Genomic DNA, 16,689 nt, shown 5'->3' with positions numbered 1-16,689 from the left:
CCACTCCAGACATGCAGCAGTTGGATGTTGGCTGCATTGTGGTTTTCTGCTGCAGCTTCGTTTCACCTCCTCTTCCTTCCTCTCTACCAAAGTGTTCTGCTGCGGGATGAAGAGCAGCAGGTATTCTCATATCATGGATCGACAGCCACAGAGATGTATTTTTATTTGTTTTATCTTAAAAGGATAGCGAAGGTTAATGAATGTGACATTAGAGCGACTGAGAAACAAAAGGTAGACAAAGGAGTAGGAACATCCTTCAACACACACATCCATGTAATATTTGAAAATTATGTTTCACAACAAAGTGCGTAATTATCCATCAACAAAAATAACAATTTATGAATTAAAATTAACATTGTGTAAATCCTAAAATATTACATCTGTTTGCTTCACATAAAATGATTTACATAAAAAAATGTAAATTACCAGCTACATTTCCTAATTTTCCTAATAAGTATTTCTTTAAAACTATTATACACATTAAGCAGCAATTTAAAACTTAATTTACAAAATTGAAAATTAAAAAAAACCTGTTCATTTATCTGTATTTAATGACCTTTCACTGCCCACCTGCAGTACCACAATAGCCCGCTAGGGGAACACAACCCACACTTTGGGAATCACTTGCTTATAATGCAATAAACAAACGGTTTATTATGACTGCCAAACCAAAACTAATCCGGCCTAATCGAGCCATAAATTTAACCATCATTATTTCTTTTTTCTATTTATTTTATTTCTTTTTAGACACCTTTGTCAAGTCAAGCCACATGTATTAAAAACAACATCAAATTATTAAGAAGAAATAATAATAATAGTAACAAATTGACTGTGGCAGACAAGAATCTCTAAATATACAATAATTATAACATTTATAAATGTAGGATTTAGTGCGAGGGCTGTACTTACCTTGAACAGGGTGTACCTAATAATAAAGTGGAGACTCTCTTGTGTTCACGATGTGGAATTAATTCCAACATAAGACCAGTAGAGGTCAGGCTTGAGCAAACAAAAAAGAAACTTAAACACAGGACAAGGTGCTGGTGTGTGTGTGTGTTTGTTCTTGTATTTGTGTTTTGTGAGGACCACAAAAATTGTAAAAACCACACGGAGTGAGGACATTTTGGCTGGACCTTTTTCAGGGTTAAGATCTGGTTTTAGAGTTAGGGTTACAATTGGGTTTAGGTTAGGGTGAGGTTAGGCACTTAATTGTGATGGTTAAGGTTAAGGTTAAGGTAAGGGGCTAGGGAATGCATTATGTCTATAAGGGTCCTCACTATACTGTACTGTGTACATGTCTCTAATAGGACATTTTGACTTTGTGAGGACATTCTTCTCTGGTCCACACACATTTAACAGGCTTTTTGAGGATTAAGACCTGGTTTTAGGGTTAGGGGCTGGGGAATGCCACACAAAGACTACAGAACCAGCATGCGACACTGAACTTGTCAGTACCAGTAGTCTTCATGGAGACCAAAACCTGGTCCTAATGAGGCTAATATCTGAAGTGTGGTTATGGTCTAAGGTAAGGGTTAATCATTAATTGGTTATGGTGTTTGGTTTTGGTTTGGCTGTCCCGATGACTAAGTGCCGTGTGTGTCTGTGTGTGTGTGTGTTGTGTGGAATGACCTCATCAGGACTGATTGGTCGAGGATGATGTGTAGGTTGGGCAGGACAGGAAATGGAAACGAGGCACCGGGAACGCGTAGGGAATGGATGCGCGCTCCCGCTGACTTTTTTGGGATCCGGCGTAACGCTACAGGGATGCGTCATGTCAGTCGAGGTAACACCGGAAGTGAAATCGTCCCAACTTTCACAGTAAAAGACCTAAAAGAATTTTTTTTTTTTTTTTTTTTTTTTTTTTTTTAAAGGGGCATTTGATATAGACTATTTTCTTTTAGGCCACTGACACTTTGCAACCCACCATCTTCCAAACAAATTTACCTGTTTTTTTTTTACAGCTAATTACAGATATTATATTCATGTTAAATATTTCAGATAAAAAACAAATATAAAATAGGCTTCAGTTGTATTTTAATTTGAACATAGTGTGCGTGTGTGTGTGCGTTTATGAATAAAGAAATGAAGACAGATTAATTGATCGACTGGTTATCATTTGATTGATAAAATCAATCAAATATTCTAATATAGCAATGACATAATATCAAACTGCAGTTGAATAAATTATATTTATGTTTGACAGACAGACGACAGACAGACAGACAGACGACTTTATTAATCCCTTTGGAAGGTTCCCTCGGGGAAATTAACAATATTCCAAAATATTAAATATTAAATAAATATTAAACAATATTAACAATAATATTAACAATAATTAACAATATTAACAATAATATTGTTTAATATTTCCGATATAAACAAATACTTTTATTTTATTTAGAATGTGTGAAATTAAATGATGGTTTGAATAAATAGTTAATATCATATTATTATATGTATGAAGGGCATTTGAATGTTTAAGCAAATATTAGCAGCATAGTTTGACTTTGTTTTTTACTTTGAATACGGACAGTGAGGGGCTTTTATTCTGAAATCCCCGCCCTGAAGTGTTGAATGTCTCCCGTTCCTGACTTGACGCACAGCAGCGCTGTTAGCGGTGGTGGGATTCAGTGTGGCAGCAGAGGGGAAGGAAGCAAATCTGGGGATATCTGGGTGAAGGGGAGTCGGTGAAAACCCCCGGACTTAAACCGGCAGTGAATCCCGACGAATCCCGATTGTTTTCCCAGCGCGGGCTTCTCTCCCGGCGGACACCGCTCCTCTGCCCGTGTGTCCCCGCAGCTGGCTGCGCTTTTCTCCTCCCAGGATCCGCACAGTAAGTAGCCAGATCCCCCTCTTCACCTTAACGCATCCCTGTGAGCAGCACATTCACCCTGCTGTGTTTGTTACTGTCTGCAGAGGGAAAACACACTCTTTCCAACATTTATTTATTGATTTGCTTTCCTTCTGCGGCTTCTTTGATCATCATCCTCTGGATACAATAAAAGCTAATGAAAATCCCGTTATTGGCTACGTGTGTGTGTGTGTGTGTGTGCGTGGAGGAGGAAGGGGTGAATGGATGGAGGGTGCAATGTCAGAGAAAACCACTGGGCTCCACAGATAAAAGGCTTTCACTCCCTGCAGCTGATTTAACGCTTTCATGTGATGACTGCATACATGCGCACCTATTAAGCGCTAATTTCATTGTGCGTAATGCGTTAAAAAAAAAAAAAACCGCCGCAGGGCCTAATAATGTGCATGTACAGACACTCCCGGCCTGGATGCGCAGGTTTCGCCGGGGAGCAGCGGCGGCAGCAGCCTGGATGACAGCGCCTGCTCTCCAGCAGCGGAACATTTGCATCGGCTGCAGCAGCAGCAGCTTCACGAGGCTCCGTGGACCGAGCTGACACACGCAAGGCGTGGCATTCACACAGCTTTACACTACACGCTATGGGCGTGTTCCCACACACACACACACACAGCTGCCACACAACACACTGCCCACTTATTTAATAAAAAAAGAAATGCAGTGTACACTGTATTCACGCGCTAGAGCGTTTATAGCATTAAAGCACCAGTCATTTTTGACTACTGTCTGTGGCAGTTATTCCCAAACTCTGGGTCGGGACCCACAGATGGGTCACGGTTGATTTTTTTGGGGCAGGGTCCCAAACACATTTGTTTACCTACAACATCATGGGAGTTGTTTGTGTACCAATTATAAATGACACCGACATAAAACTGATGCATAAACCAACAAAGAAGGGAGAGGAAATGGCAGAGAGAGAGAGAGAGAGAGAGAGTGGAGAAAGTCGTGAAAGAGTGTTTACATACTTTCTGGTATCTGAAGGCCACCATAGTTCACTGATAATCTTGAGACCGGGAGGGGTCAGTGGAGGAGTCCTGCATCTGTTGCACTATATGGTCTCACCATTAGATATTGCTAATTCTCACAGACTTGACCTTTAAAGCCATTTATTCCCCTGAGGGAACTGGCAACAATACAGGTGACCACCAAAATATAAGAACGTGCTACTTGATAATGATAAAGAGTGACAATAGCTGTTGAAACATGGTGGTGTTTCAGTGGTGCTTGTATCTATTGTTAGGGTTAGAAATATTTTTTCTTCTGCCCTAAATGTCACATTTTCGGGACATAAATGTGCACAAATGCTCAAGAAACTTTGGCCAAAATTCAGAATCCCCCAAATTTGTACCTTTTTTGAAAGATCTAACTTTGTGTTATCATTGAAAGTGACCCATCATTCTGTTTTTGTTATCAAGTGGACTGACTAGTATAAGTGCTTAAGTGTCATTTAAAATTCAGCATCATCAGATATGCAGGCGTGCCATCTGTCTCTTTGTCCGACTGTCTGTCTTCCTGCCGGACAACCTGTCCCACTATCTCTCAATCAATGGGATTAAGAGGTGGTGTCCGACTGTCTGTCCCACTTCTTGAAGGTAGACCTGTCTTACCGCTCTGTCCCAGGCTTGTCTCACAATTTACGTTCCCAACTGCTACAGTGAATATGTAGCTTTTATTGGGTCACATGTGGAACTGTGAAAGGACTGTGATCATATACAATATAGTGCATCGTATACAAAGTGATTTAATGAGCCAACTTTGACGGCGGCTTTACGGTCCTGCGTAATGGACCACTGCAGTAGAGGATGAGGTTTGGTACTCTTTGACTGTCCTCTGTATTCCGTTGGCTGATTATTTTGGACGGTGTTTTTGGCAACAGCTGATATTCTGTCAAAGTCTCATTAAAATAAAGGATGATGCTGGTTTTTTTGATGCAGCAATGCAATCAGTCTGAATGGCCTTCTGGGTATTGTTTAAAAAAAAAAAAAAAAAAACTTATAGTCGTTCCAGTGCAATATGTAAGAGACAAAATATGCCAATATATCATTTTCCTGACTTGTGAGTTGCAATTATTTATACACTGATTTTCTGCACTAATTTGACACACCAGCGTCACTACTGCATGACTACTTGCAGGGGTGTTGATCACAGAAATGAGGGTGTTATGAAGTTAAGAAGTTGACAGACAGCAATGAAAAATACATACAGTAATTCCTCCAAATCCCACCGCTGCGTCTATTTTTCAGCGGATTTGTGTCATTCTTCAGTGACACAGACATTGTGATCGATCGTTATATTATTGTCTTGCAATATTTTGTTGATCACATAAGTGCTGTATCGTGATATTATCATGACCATCACCACTGGAGTTCTTCATTTAACCTACGGTGCAACACAAAGTTATCACAGTGGTTATCCGAAGTGTGCGCTGAAATGTTTCAAACCTAACCGCCTCATAAATGCTGAAGCTTGATTTTCAGGCCTATAATCTGTAACCACACCCATCAGTGCTTAAGTGAAATCAGAACGACAGAGTTGAGACGTCCAAACCCAAGAACACACTTGCGTGCAGCAAAGTGGGGCAGAATTTCCGTATCTCTCTCGGTGGTGTTGAAGGTTTACTGGAGTATGAAATTCCCCACTGCCCTAATTCACTTTAAGGCTACTCTGACCGTATCCAACCAGGCCAGTCAACTTGGGTTTTACATGTAAGCCCTGCAGAGTCCTGTTTTCCCGACTGTTGGTTCACGTTCATCCTGTGCTACACTGTGAGAAAGCTTTTGTTAGGAAATCTGGAAACACTAGCAAAAACAGACTACACTTTTTTTTAAAGGCAGTCATTTCCCCTTCTGTCAACCCTCTTATCAAAGCGTTGCCCTCAAAACACTGAAAGTTGTTCTGGCTGCACTTTATCTAGCATTTTGCTCCATCTCACTAACTAACTTCTGGCTACCATCCACATGTCAGCAGTGCAATACCCCCTAGCTTTTGTGAAGTCTCCAATCATGTGTTGCAAGAACATGGGAAAAGGTTTTTTTTTACTCGTAGAAAGGTTGGTTAGTGACAGACGAGTACGGCGGCCAATCATCCCCAAGTAGAAATGATTGTTTGTAATCTAGTTGGGAATGTTTTTCAAAAATGTTCAGACCCGAGCTCTCGGATACTTTCCCATCAACTCACAAATATGTTTTTTCTTGTAGTTCATGGCAGACAATTAAAAGGATGGAGCAGCTCAAGAGATTTAACAACAGATGTAGCGACAATGAAGTCCAGGCTTTGTTTACCATGTTCGTACGGAACATCATGAGACACATGTAGAAACGGAAAGACGACTGTTGTACCTCTGACATCAGCAGACTAGTCTCGTCAGGCTGATTGCCTTGGGTGTGTTTGTCCGACTTGTCTGCTCTGCAGAAAATGTTACCCTTAGGAAGGTTTCTAGCTTGGAAAAGTGAAGTTCCTGCACCATTAAGGTACAAAAGGGCCATTTGAGCAGCTGGATATTAGATTAATTCATGTTTCCTGGAGGTTAACTCGCGTCCCTATTGCACTTAAGATATCACAGTGTTGAGTAAACCTTATAGATTAAAGTAAATGTGGAAAATGAGTTTGGCTCGTGCTCTTATCTCCATACTCAGGGACTCGTGGAGACTACGCTGTCTTGTTTAGGTTTTCTTAAGTGGAGACATGTCTGTTGTGGGAATCGCACATCTGTATTTCCAGGCACCGGACAGGCCTGCAAGCGCTTAGAGACGCTGTTGGCCTTGTGTGCTTCCTCTGGCAGCGTTGCAGTGGTCGTGTAAGCATCGGATTGAAAGCACTGGTTACATCTGTATCAGCTGCTCTGCTGCAGTCGGTTCGTTTATTCTCACTGCTGGCTGCGTGAGGTCAAAGCAGGTCACCATCTGATGTTGTTTTCCCCCCTCTCCCCTTGCTGTCTTGTCATACTGTGTTTCTTTCTGTCTCTCACCAAGTGTCTGGAAAAGTCATCCCTCCTTCTCTCAGGAAATTCCTCTTTGTCCCGGGGGTGAGATGCACAGAGAGGGTGCGAGGGGAATTGGAGCGGATCTGCTACAGAGGGACACTGCAGGCCACAGCGTCTTATTTACTCACATTCTTTTTATTGTGCTACTACAAGTATCTCATTGTGTTAGAGCAGTTTATAGAGACTATTTGAGATTTTTGACGTTTGGCAATTGTCCCTCAGAGAAACGTGGCATCTGAAATTCAGTCTCCTACTTCAATCTGATCTGGTAAGACGGGAATTCAAGGTCCGTTGTGTAAGAATTAGTGACATCTAATGTTTAGAGTGTAGATTGTTACAAATGGAGGTCTCTACTGCTCTCCTATAGTGACAGGAAGGTCAAGGGTTTGATTCCTGGCTTTGCTAGTCTAGATGCCAATGTGTCCCTAGGCAAGACACTTAACCCCAAGTTGCTCCTGTGCCGGCAGTGCACGAATGGGTGTGATAGATGTGTGATCGAAACATAGTTGCGCTTTATGGATGTGTGAGTGAAATGGGTGAATCTGTGAAAAGCTACAGTGTAAAGCAGCTTTGAGTGACTAGAAAAGCACTATATAATAACTACAGGCAGACTGTTGACCTTCTCTTTCCCAAGTGTGTGAGGGAAATAGTCTTTTTTTGTGCCATAAGCTTTCCGGATGAAACACAAAAAGTTATCTCTGGCCGGTTTGTCCATGTGTGCTGCTGTAAAACAAGGACTTTTCAAGTCACATAAAAGAGTACACATAAAAGACGAGGGGTGAGAATCACAGGACACCTCACGATACGCGATACATGGTCTATGATACCAATAATATCACAATACAATGATTCTGTGATAATCAATATTTGAGATTAACTAAAGTTAACTAAAGTGCAGTATTTCTCTACTTATTCACAACCTAGAGAACAAAGTGTATGAATTGAACGTGGATGGAGCATCTCTTAAAGTAGCTTTCCCCCCCATTATCTCGCTGTAAACTCCCTCTAGCTTCCACCCAAGTTTCCCTCATTCATTTGAGCAGCGTCGTGAAGTAGTGATGTCCACCGGCGAGTGAACCTGGCAGGAACTGTTTACTTTAGAGTGCCGTAATTTGTTAATTAAAATATCGATATTTTGTCTTGACATATTGATTATCTCATTGCTGGAGGAATTACAACAATATATCACCAAATCAATAGTTTGACCAACCCCTTATAAAACAACTTTTATCTCAAAGGAAACATAATCTTATACTAACATACAGTACGTATGTGTAGTACGTTCACCTCACACCAATAAAACCCAGCTAAACGTTTGAAACTGGACTCTTAATGCTTCAGTGTCGCCTGCAGTGTAATGCAGCACTTCTGTGTAGGAGTCTTTATTGCAGGCTGTTCTTGCTGCGTCAGTGCTAAACCTGCAGATACACCAGCACATTAAAGTGCATCACAGCTGGAGAAGGGGAAGAGTGTAGAGTGTGTGCATGTGTGTGGACTCGTGTCGTTCTCTGGTAGAAACTGCTGACCAGTTTGTCTGGTTGGCAGTGATGTACAGTAGAGCTGGTGGAGCGAAGCATGTTGGGTATAAAACTTGGGGCTTCATAGCAAATGAGCCTTAACTTAGCCTTGGTAATATGGCTAATCTTAAGCGGGAGGTTGAACCGGGCTAACTGGCTCATCTTGATTGGCATGGTATATTTACCTTTCTCACACAAGTGGCCTAAGTGGAGTATCTACAAATACCAATATCTGTACGATTGCATTTACCGTCGAGGCCATAACCAACTGTTTTAAACTGCATAACAGATATTCTACTTTTATAAAGGAAGAAATAATGAATCCACCTTCTTCTACTAGGTTATAGTAAATCCACACAGCTAACATGATTACTGCAGCACGGCAGACACGTGCAGCCGTAACTCATGTTCCAGTCACATGACGACAGATCTCTCTTTACAGCCTCTGCACAGTGATATTTATGGTTTACAGATCATTAAAGAATTGCATTTGACCACTGTGGGACTGATACTCACTCTGAGTACCGGATCTGCTCATCCCTATCATGAATTATCATAAAAATCGACTCACACCAGCCAAAATTCAGCAATTCTGCATGAAAATAAGAAATATGATGAATCAACCACGATGTTATTCGTCAGTGTATTTGATTTAACAGCAAACAATGGCAGCTCTAGAAAGATAGGTTACCATATTTACATGAATAGTGATAAAAAAACGACCTAGTTTCAGCCGGATTGGGATTACGTATTGGATTAATGTGTGTAGAAGGCAGCTGTAATAGTGAATGGATTTTTAAAATGAAGATCAAAGGGCTTTGATAAAAAATGATTAAAGAATGGACTGAACCTCCAGTCAGGTCAACAGGCGATGGTTTTTACTTGTGCAGTACAGTAATAAAAATGGACTACGTGCAATAGACACAAAATTTAAGGAGTTAAAGGTCATATAGTTTTAGTGTACTTATATTTGTTACCATTTTAGGACCTTCCCTGGCATAACCACCGACAGTGGAGAACAAAACCTGATCCCAATGAGGCAGAAGCTCATTTCTGAGGAACTGTTTCGGGGCTTAGATTTAAATGGTGGTTGGGGTTAATTAAGAGTCAGGCATTAACTAGTTATGGTTAGCATTATGGCTAACACCTTGGTTTGGCTGTTCAATTGAATGGAAGTCAATGCAGTGTGTGTGTTTGTATTTGTTACCTCTTTAGGACATTATTCTTGCTTGTCCTACTGATGTAGAACCTAATTTCTGAGTTATTCATCAAGGTTAGAGTCAATGTCAGGGTTTAGCATTGTCTTGGATTAGTTGTCCAATTGATTGGAAGCCAGTTTAGCGCCTAATAAGAATAGATGCACAATCCTGTGTGTGTACAGTAAGTGTGTAAGTGTGTGTGTGTGTGTGTGTGCGCTCTGCAACAACAATATAAGGTTTTTCTGCTGTTTGTTGTTGAAACAGGGAACTGGGCAGCTGAATGCAATGACTCAGCCTGTGTCCCCCTCCCACACACACATATATATACACAGGAAGAGTATTAATGGAGTATCCAGATGAGGTAACAGTACTCCACTTTCCTCTGTCTCCCCCTTTGTTAACTGTGTTGTAAACTGTAAACCACAGACCCAAAGATAAACATGGGAAAACAGTAAAAGGACCTGATGGTGGGTTCACTATACATCATCTCAATGTCTCGGTTTATTTTTAAGTCTCAAGAAAAATGGTGAATGAGCTTCCGTGTTCTGTTCAATGGGCAAACCCCTAAAACACGTCAGAGTTCAGAGGTCAGGGATGCCATTAAGAAAGCTGCTCTTGGTCTAGGGGACATTCCCCTCGACGTCTGTTGATGTGGACCACTGATGTTTCATTTGTTGGCACTGTCGTCACTTCGACATCGTCTTAAAACAAACTAATTTTAAAGAAAAACAAGAATTAATGTTCGTTTAACAGCTGTGAGCTGGGGGATACAGTGGGTCGTCCTCTAACCGGAACGTTGGCAGTTCAATCCCCGGCTCCTCCGGTCTGTGTGAAGAACCAAACTTGGGCAAGACACTGAATCCCAAATGGCTCCTGACAGCTTTGGACAATATTTTATACCGAGTGCCTTCATCTCAAGTTGACTTTGCAGAATACCGTGGTTCAAACACAGTTTTCGACCAGCAGCAGTGTCTGTCTTTGTCTCTGTCTCTGTAATTCCACACAGATGTGGAGGTTTTCTGGCCGTTGTTACAGTGTTACTGCACAGTCCGTCATTCTTGGAAACTTTAATCTCATTTGTTTCTTTCTGTTTTTTTTTCTTCTCATTTTTCTCTGTCATGTTTTTCCTCTGAGTTGTAGCACTGTAGCCAAGCCACTCTCTCTCTCTCTCTCTCTCTCTCTCTCTCTCTCTCTCTCTGCCTCCATGTCCCTCTTCCCTTGTGGAGATCCAGGGGCAGGCTGTGCAGCTGGGAATCAGGCCTGTCATTTTTGACTGTGCTGAAAGAAGGTCGACTCTGTTTTTCTTTATTTTTTAAGTGTCTGCTTCCTGTGAACATTGAAGTGGTGGAAAAATCGTCAAAAATGTAACTTTGTAATTCAAATTCAGGCAAACTTTATTGTCCATTAGAAGGAACTGGGAAAACATGGTGAACAGGGGAAATATTTTCTTTTTTAAAGTTTTATGTCGGTAAAAGAATGTAGAATTAAAAGTGTCATTTGCACATTCAGTCAATTATCAGCAAATCAGTGAAGTATCCCAATTATTATGTTGCATATTCTCAATTTATGTTATAATTTAATAATTTTAATCACAAATACATTGTATGGTTTGTGGAGGCACAGCTAGAAGTTAGGAGCACAATATTTTTTTTAACGTGTGTGCATACAAATTCCACTGGGTTATGACATGTGAGTTGGTACTGGGGTTGAGGCACATGCCATCTCATAACCACAACATCTGCGGTTCAATTTCTTGCCCTTGGAACGTTTTTTTGTTCGCCATGTAATTGCCAATTGCCTTTGTTTCCTGCTTCTCTTTAAACTTTCAATTGTTTAATAAAAGCCAAACACTCCCAAAATAATCTTGAATAAAATGGGGGGAAAAAAAGCATTGATGCTGCTGCTGCTGCTACTAACCAGACTCTAGAAATGAGTTAAAGAGATGTAGCCTTTTTTTGCGCCTGCTGGAGAATAAAATGATCCACAATTGGGTTGTATACAGTAATGAGACAAGAGTTGATGGTGCAATTACTCCCTAAAATGTTTGAACTAATTGTCTTATTAGCTCATGAGTTAATGAAGCTTTTCCAATATACACTTCTAGCACTACTCGGCTCTACCTGAACCGACTGTTCTTGGTTTGGTATCAGGCACGTCATTTTCCATTACTTAACATGGCCGAGGTTGTGATAGCACGGCTGTGCAAAACTGCCTCAATGTCGTTTTATCTGGATCTTCTATTCAGACACCAAACTCAGGAACGTCTGCACCTTGCCGACGGACCAAGGCGTATTTTTGCTGCAACTCTCTTGCTGACTTGTGACTTGTTTGAATCTTTTGTCAGACACTGCGCTCATGACTCTTCCAGTGACAACACTCTCTGACCAATCAGTGGCCGGTAGTCTGTTGACACCACATTTTAGTACCGGCTCAACTTGCTTGGAACTTTTGGAACCAGAGCAGGTACCAAATAAAGCACCAGGTACTGTGGCTAATAGTCTCGAGTCGTGCTAGAACTGGACAATGAATAAGTCCCAAATGTTGCTGCTGACTGCTATTATTCCTGCTATTATTTCATTTAAATAAATTCTAGGATAGGTTAGGCTGTGAAGGATCCACCCCGTGAATCTTGTATTACTTGCGCGTAGAAGAAGAACGCACTTGGAAGAGCCTTTCAGAATGGTACAACAAAGTCGTAGCACTGTGGCACAATTGTCATTCAATTTTGCTATCCAAATGAGGTGGCCCACAGGTCAAACTGCCTCTGGATCCATTTGAATGGACCTACGATAAATCAGAGAAGTGAAACGCGTAATGAAAATGCTTCACTATGACTCACTCCTTTTGCCCGTCATCGCCTGGAAGCCAAACAGTTTTAGATAAATGGTTGTGAATTTGTCTGACCACTGTCTGGATTTCATGACTAGGTTATTCTGTCTTTATTTACACATTTTCATATAATAAAATGTAGTTATATATATTTACATATATGTAGCTATGTGTGCAATAGTATGATAAGAAATGGGATACTCTACATTTGACTGTAACCTTGTATATGTGAAAAAGAGACATTCTTTCCAATACTCCTGTTGGATTCTAGAGGTGTTGCTATACCCTTGAATCCACTTTGTTTTTTTTTCTGATGACTCATCTTGTACTTGGGGGAGCATATATACTAATTTGCATCCAATCCAGCACTGTATGACTCTTTCGATTTTCTTGCCCCAACTGATGTATCATTTAGATGCATCTAATCCATCAATTTAGTGATGAATCTGCTTTCTCCAGTGTCTCCCTTGTCAGCAACTCCCCAATATCACACACTGGTCAAACATATATGTCCTCACACCATCATCAAGTCATTTGCAGAGAGTTTTGCCATGTCATCATGGTGTGTCATAGCCGTAGCACCCACTTAGCACGAGTGGCTACTCCAAACGCCATTGGATACGGCTGCTAGCACTCTTTAGAGCCATGTCATGAGGACTTAAAATCTAAACTATCTTAAGATATCTGTCTAAAAAAACGAATTTCTTTCAAGAGGCATATCATGAATCCAAAATCCAAACACACAATAGTATGTTGTAATTAGCTTTTTGTCAGCCTTTGAGCTGTAACACTACAAAGCAGTGAACCGAGTCACAGAAAAGGTGCTAATTATACCCTGTAAGCTCTGCCACACAGCCTTTATTGTGTATCGTGTGCGTGTGTTTAAGGGAGATGATGTTTTTGTGAAAGTGAGAGTCTGTTTGGGGTTTGTCGGTTAGTTGGTTGACTAGTTTGAAGCAATTGTTGACATTGTGCGCGGGCATGTGTGTTTGTGTGTGTGTGTGTGTCTATTAGCTTGCAGAAAGTGTTGATACTATAAGCTAGTCAATTTTCAGTTGCTCAAAGACAGACAAATTGTGTGTGTACTTGTATTTGTTACCTCTTTAGGACCTTTTCTGTCCCTAAAAACCCATTCTGTCCCCTGGAGACCAGGACTAGGAATGGGTTAAGTTTATGGGTAAGATTTGGATTGTGGTAAGGTTAAGGTTAGGGCTCAGACATTAACTGTTATGGATAAGGTTAGTGATACCACTTTGTTTAGGCTGTCCAAATGAATAGAAGTCAATGCAGGGTCCTTAGAAGAACAACTGTGCAAACCTGTGCTTGTGTATAGTTAGGTGTTAATGTTATGGCTTGAGAGTATGTCTGGAGCAGCTACTGCTTTTTTTTGTCCTGGCTCATTCACATGTGAAAACACACACACACTCACACGTGAGGCAGTTCCAGAGCAAACCGCAGCAACCTCTCCAGTAGAGATGGAAAGTATGCAAGTCTTCTGTCTGTCTGCTGACTTTTGTCTCAGTGTGACCCAAAACTGCGAGGATGAAAAGTTGATGTGCTGCAGCTTCTCTGCGGACAGAGCTGCACGACAGCTGTATGTGCTGCGACAAAGGTCATGGGCTCAGACTTGCACCACTCTGGATGGTATCCACTCTGATTTTGTATTTTAGGAAATTGAGTTACACAACATCTGTAGAGGAGTCAAGTGTGGTTTAGTTGTGCCTGGGAAGTCGCCAGCTCTAATCCTCTGGTTTGGAAAAATGTGGGGATGGAAAGAAAACGAGGAATACGTTTGTCCACCTCAGCAATTGCTGTGTAGGTGTCTTCAAGGAAAACAGATGTACTTAAGAGTTCTACGTGTATGATTCCTCTACCTGTGGTAAGAGGGATGGGATGCAATACCCAGGTATTTCAAGGGTTGGAATGGTCAAAAGTGGCCACAAGGCAAAGACAGCTGGCCTTCCTTTCTTTCTTTCTTTCTTTTATATCAAACTGTACACACAGGTACATGTTTTACAGGTTCTTAACTGAATTAATTTTGGCTAACAGATATTTGTAGGTGTTTATGTGTCTGTCTGTAGGTAGGTAGGTAGGTAGGTAAGTAGGTAGGTACAATTGCAATTGAAACCAGAATAGATAAAATTGAAATGAAACCCAATCCTAGATATTTCTAACCAACCATAACTACTAAAAAATGTGTTTTGTTTGAAAGTATTTTCTGAAACAAAGTTGTGTTACTTATTCACATTACTACAGACGTGCATATCAATGTGAAAGAGTTTAAACAGCTTGTAGTGTTGTTAGGAAATGTGGGTGATGATAAGCCTTTCCTGGGTTAGGAATACAGTGGATGTCTACAAAAACACACCACCACAGATGCAACGTTTGGTATTGACATGGTCTCAAACTGAGATCTGTGATCTGTCATAAACAATCCTAACACATGTGTAGGAATTAATTTTTGTTCATCCAACAGCTCCAAGTAGGACCCCAAGTAGGGCCCTATTTTCTTTGTATTTCTTCTTTAAATACCTATTATTTGACAGTTTAGGGAAATACCCTTTCCCAATCCACACCAGCACAGGTTAGGAGCGAAGAGTAGAAGTTAGCCCACAGACTGATACAGTTGATGTGTCACTGTCTTAGCTGAGGGGCTTGTTAGAACTGGAGCAGGTCTGGCGGTTTTTAGCTGAGTCAGGCTCTTTCACTGCTCTGTCATTATATGATTAGTCCCATAACTCTGTGTAAATGCGTTATTTCTGCGTATATGGATTTACTGTATGTGTCTGAGCAGGTTTTCCAGCGGCGAAGCAGTCTATCCCTTCTCATCGAGCTCACTGCAGTGTGTATAAAGGGATAAAAATGTGGACTCAATGAATACAGCGCTCATACCACGGTTACACAGATATGAGCATGAATAACAACCCCACAGAACACACTTGAGCACTTTGTGGATGTTTTTCCGTGTTTCTGTCTCTTGTTGAAAAGGTTGTCGTTGGTTCCTACCACAGATGTTGTTTCTGGCAGGAGCCATTTCATCTGAGGACAGGCAGAAGTGGAAAGTTTTTACTTTTTTTTTATTAGTTTGAAGCATTTAGCTGCGGTGCCACTGTATGTGTTGAAGGAAAATGCTACTCTTAAACCACAGTCACGTGACTGGAGTGAAGACTGGCACGTTTATCTTTGATGTCCAGCTTCAGACTCTGTGTGTATTCCACTCAACTGCCTTTATAGGGCAGTTGAGTTTAATCTCACATTTAAATCCTGTAGCATCACTCCTATTGGCTGTTCCACTACACCTACTCTACATACAGGTCTTTTCTGGGGCTGGATTGCTACTCCATCACTGGCAAACAACTTTCTTAGCTCCAAATGAACCCAAATAATATAAAAAGAGTCTCAAAGTGAGTTGGAAAATTTCAGCAATAAAACACGTGTCAACATCGGCAGAGAGTTTTTGACGTGGAGAGAAGGCTTTGGATCATGTGTCATTTATGAAACAACATCCAGAGTACAGTGGTACGGTACCGTCCGCTGATCGGGGGACAGAAAAAAACGTGACTCCTTTGCGACCGGTGTTTCTTCAACGCCTACCAAGTGAAGGTACTGTTCAAGCCTTGCCCAGGGCCTTACCCTGGATTTCCACTGGCCGCGGAACGGCCGCGGCGCGGTTCTGCTTAGTCCTCTCCCAAACGTCAATCCCCACCGGGCGCGTTACGGCAGCGGCGCGGAGCCTTGGGAGCTAGCGGTATTCACGGAAGATCGCGCGATAATCTCGAACGGACGCGAGATCCCGCGATAGACTGTGTGTATAAAGGAAACAACAACAACACAGCTTCTTACATTTCTCCACTTCCATAATCAGTCTCTCGTCGTCCATTGTCTCCGAGACCCTCGGATCAAATGACTGTTGACCTGGGAGCACCGTAACGTTGAGGTGAAGTTGTGACCTGCGTATTGTGTTTTATTTTGAAAGGGGGGCGGAAGTGTTGGACTTCCTGTCTTGTGCGATCTGCTTCGTTGAAATTTACGAGGTTCAGCAGCGGCAACGGAAAAAATAGAACTGATTCCTATCGATAGCGCTGCGGCGCGGCGAGCCGCTTCTGGGCCGCTGCTGATCCGCGCCGCAGCGCGGCCGGTGGGAATGCTCACATTGATTAGAATGGAAGCGATTTGCAACGGCTACCGTTCTGCGGCCGTTCCGCGGCCGTTCCGCGTCCAGTGGAAATCCAGGGTTAGCGTCCCAAACCGTACCATACTGTACCATGATGAAAACATGGCATATGAAGCCCCTTT

General features: G+C 41.7%; 1 protein-coding gene across 3 annotated transcripts in view; it reads left to right on the top strand.

Annotated features, from left to right (window-relative positions):
* The first annotated feature begins 2,606 nt into the window (after positions 1 to 2,606).
* Positions 2,607 to 16,689, top strand: part of LOC131447777 (ras-associated and pleckstrin homology domains-containing protein 1-like) — a 71,276-nt gene continuing 57,193 nt past the window's right edge. For all 3 annotated transcript variants that reach the window (XM_058619827.1, XM_058619835.1, XM_058619819.1), the window contains exon 1: positions 2,607 to 2,833. The gene's annotated coding sequence lies outside the window, so the exon portion shown is untranslated. The remainder of the gene's footprint in view (positions 2,834 to 16,689) is intronic.

This window comes from Solea solea, chromosome 2 (genome assembly GCF_958295425.1).
Source record: "Solea solea chromosome 2, fSolSol10.1, whole genome shotgun sequence".
NCBI classification, from domain to species: domain Eukaryota; kingdom Metazoa; phylum Chordata; class Actinopteri; order Pleuronectiformes; family Soleidae; genus Solea; species Solea solea.
This window is presented reverse-complemented; position numbering and strand designations above follow the sequence as displayed.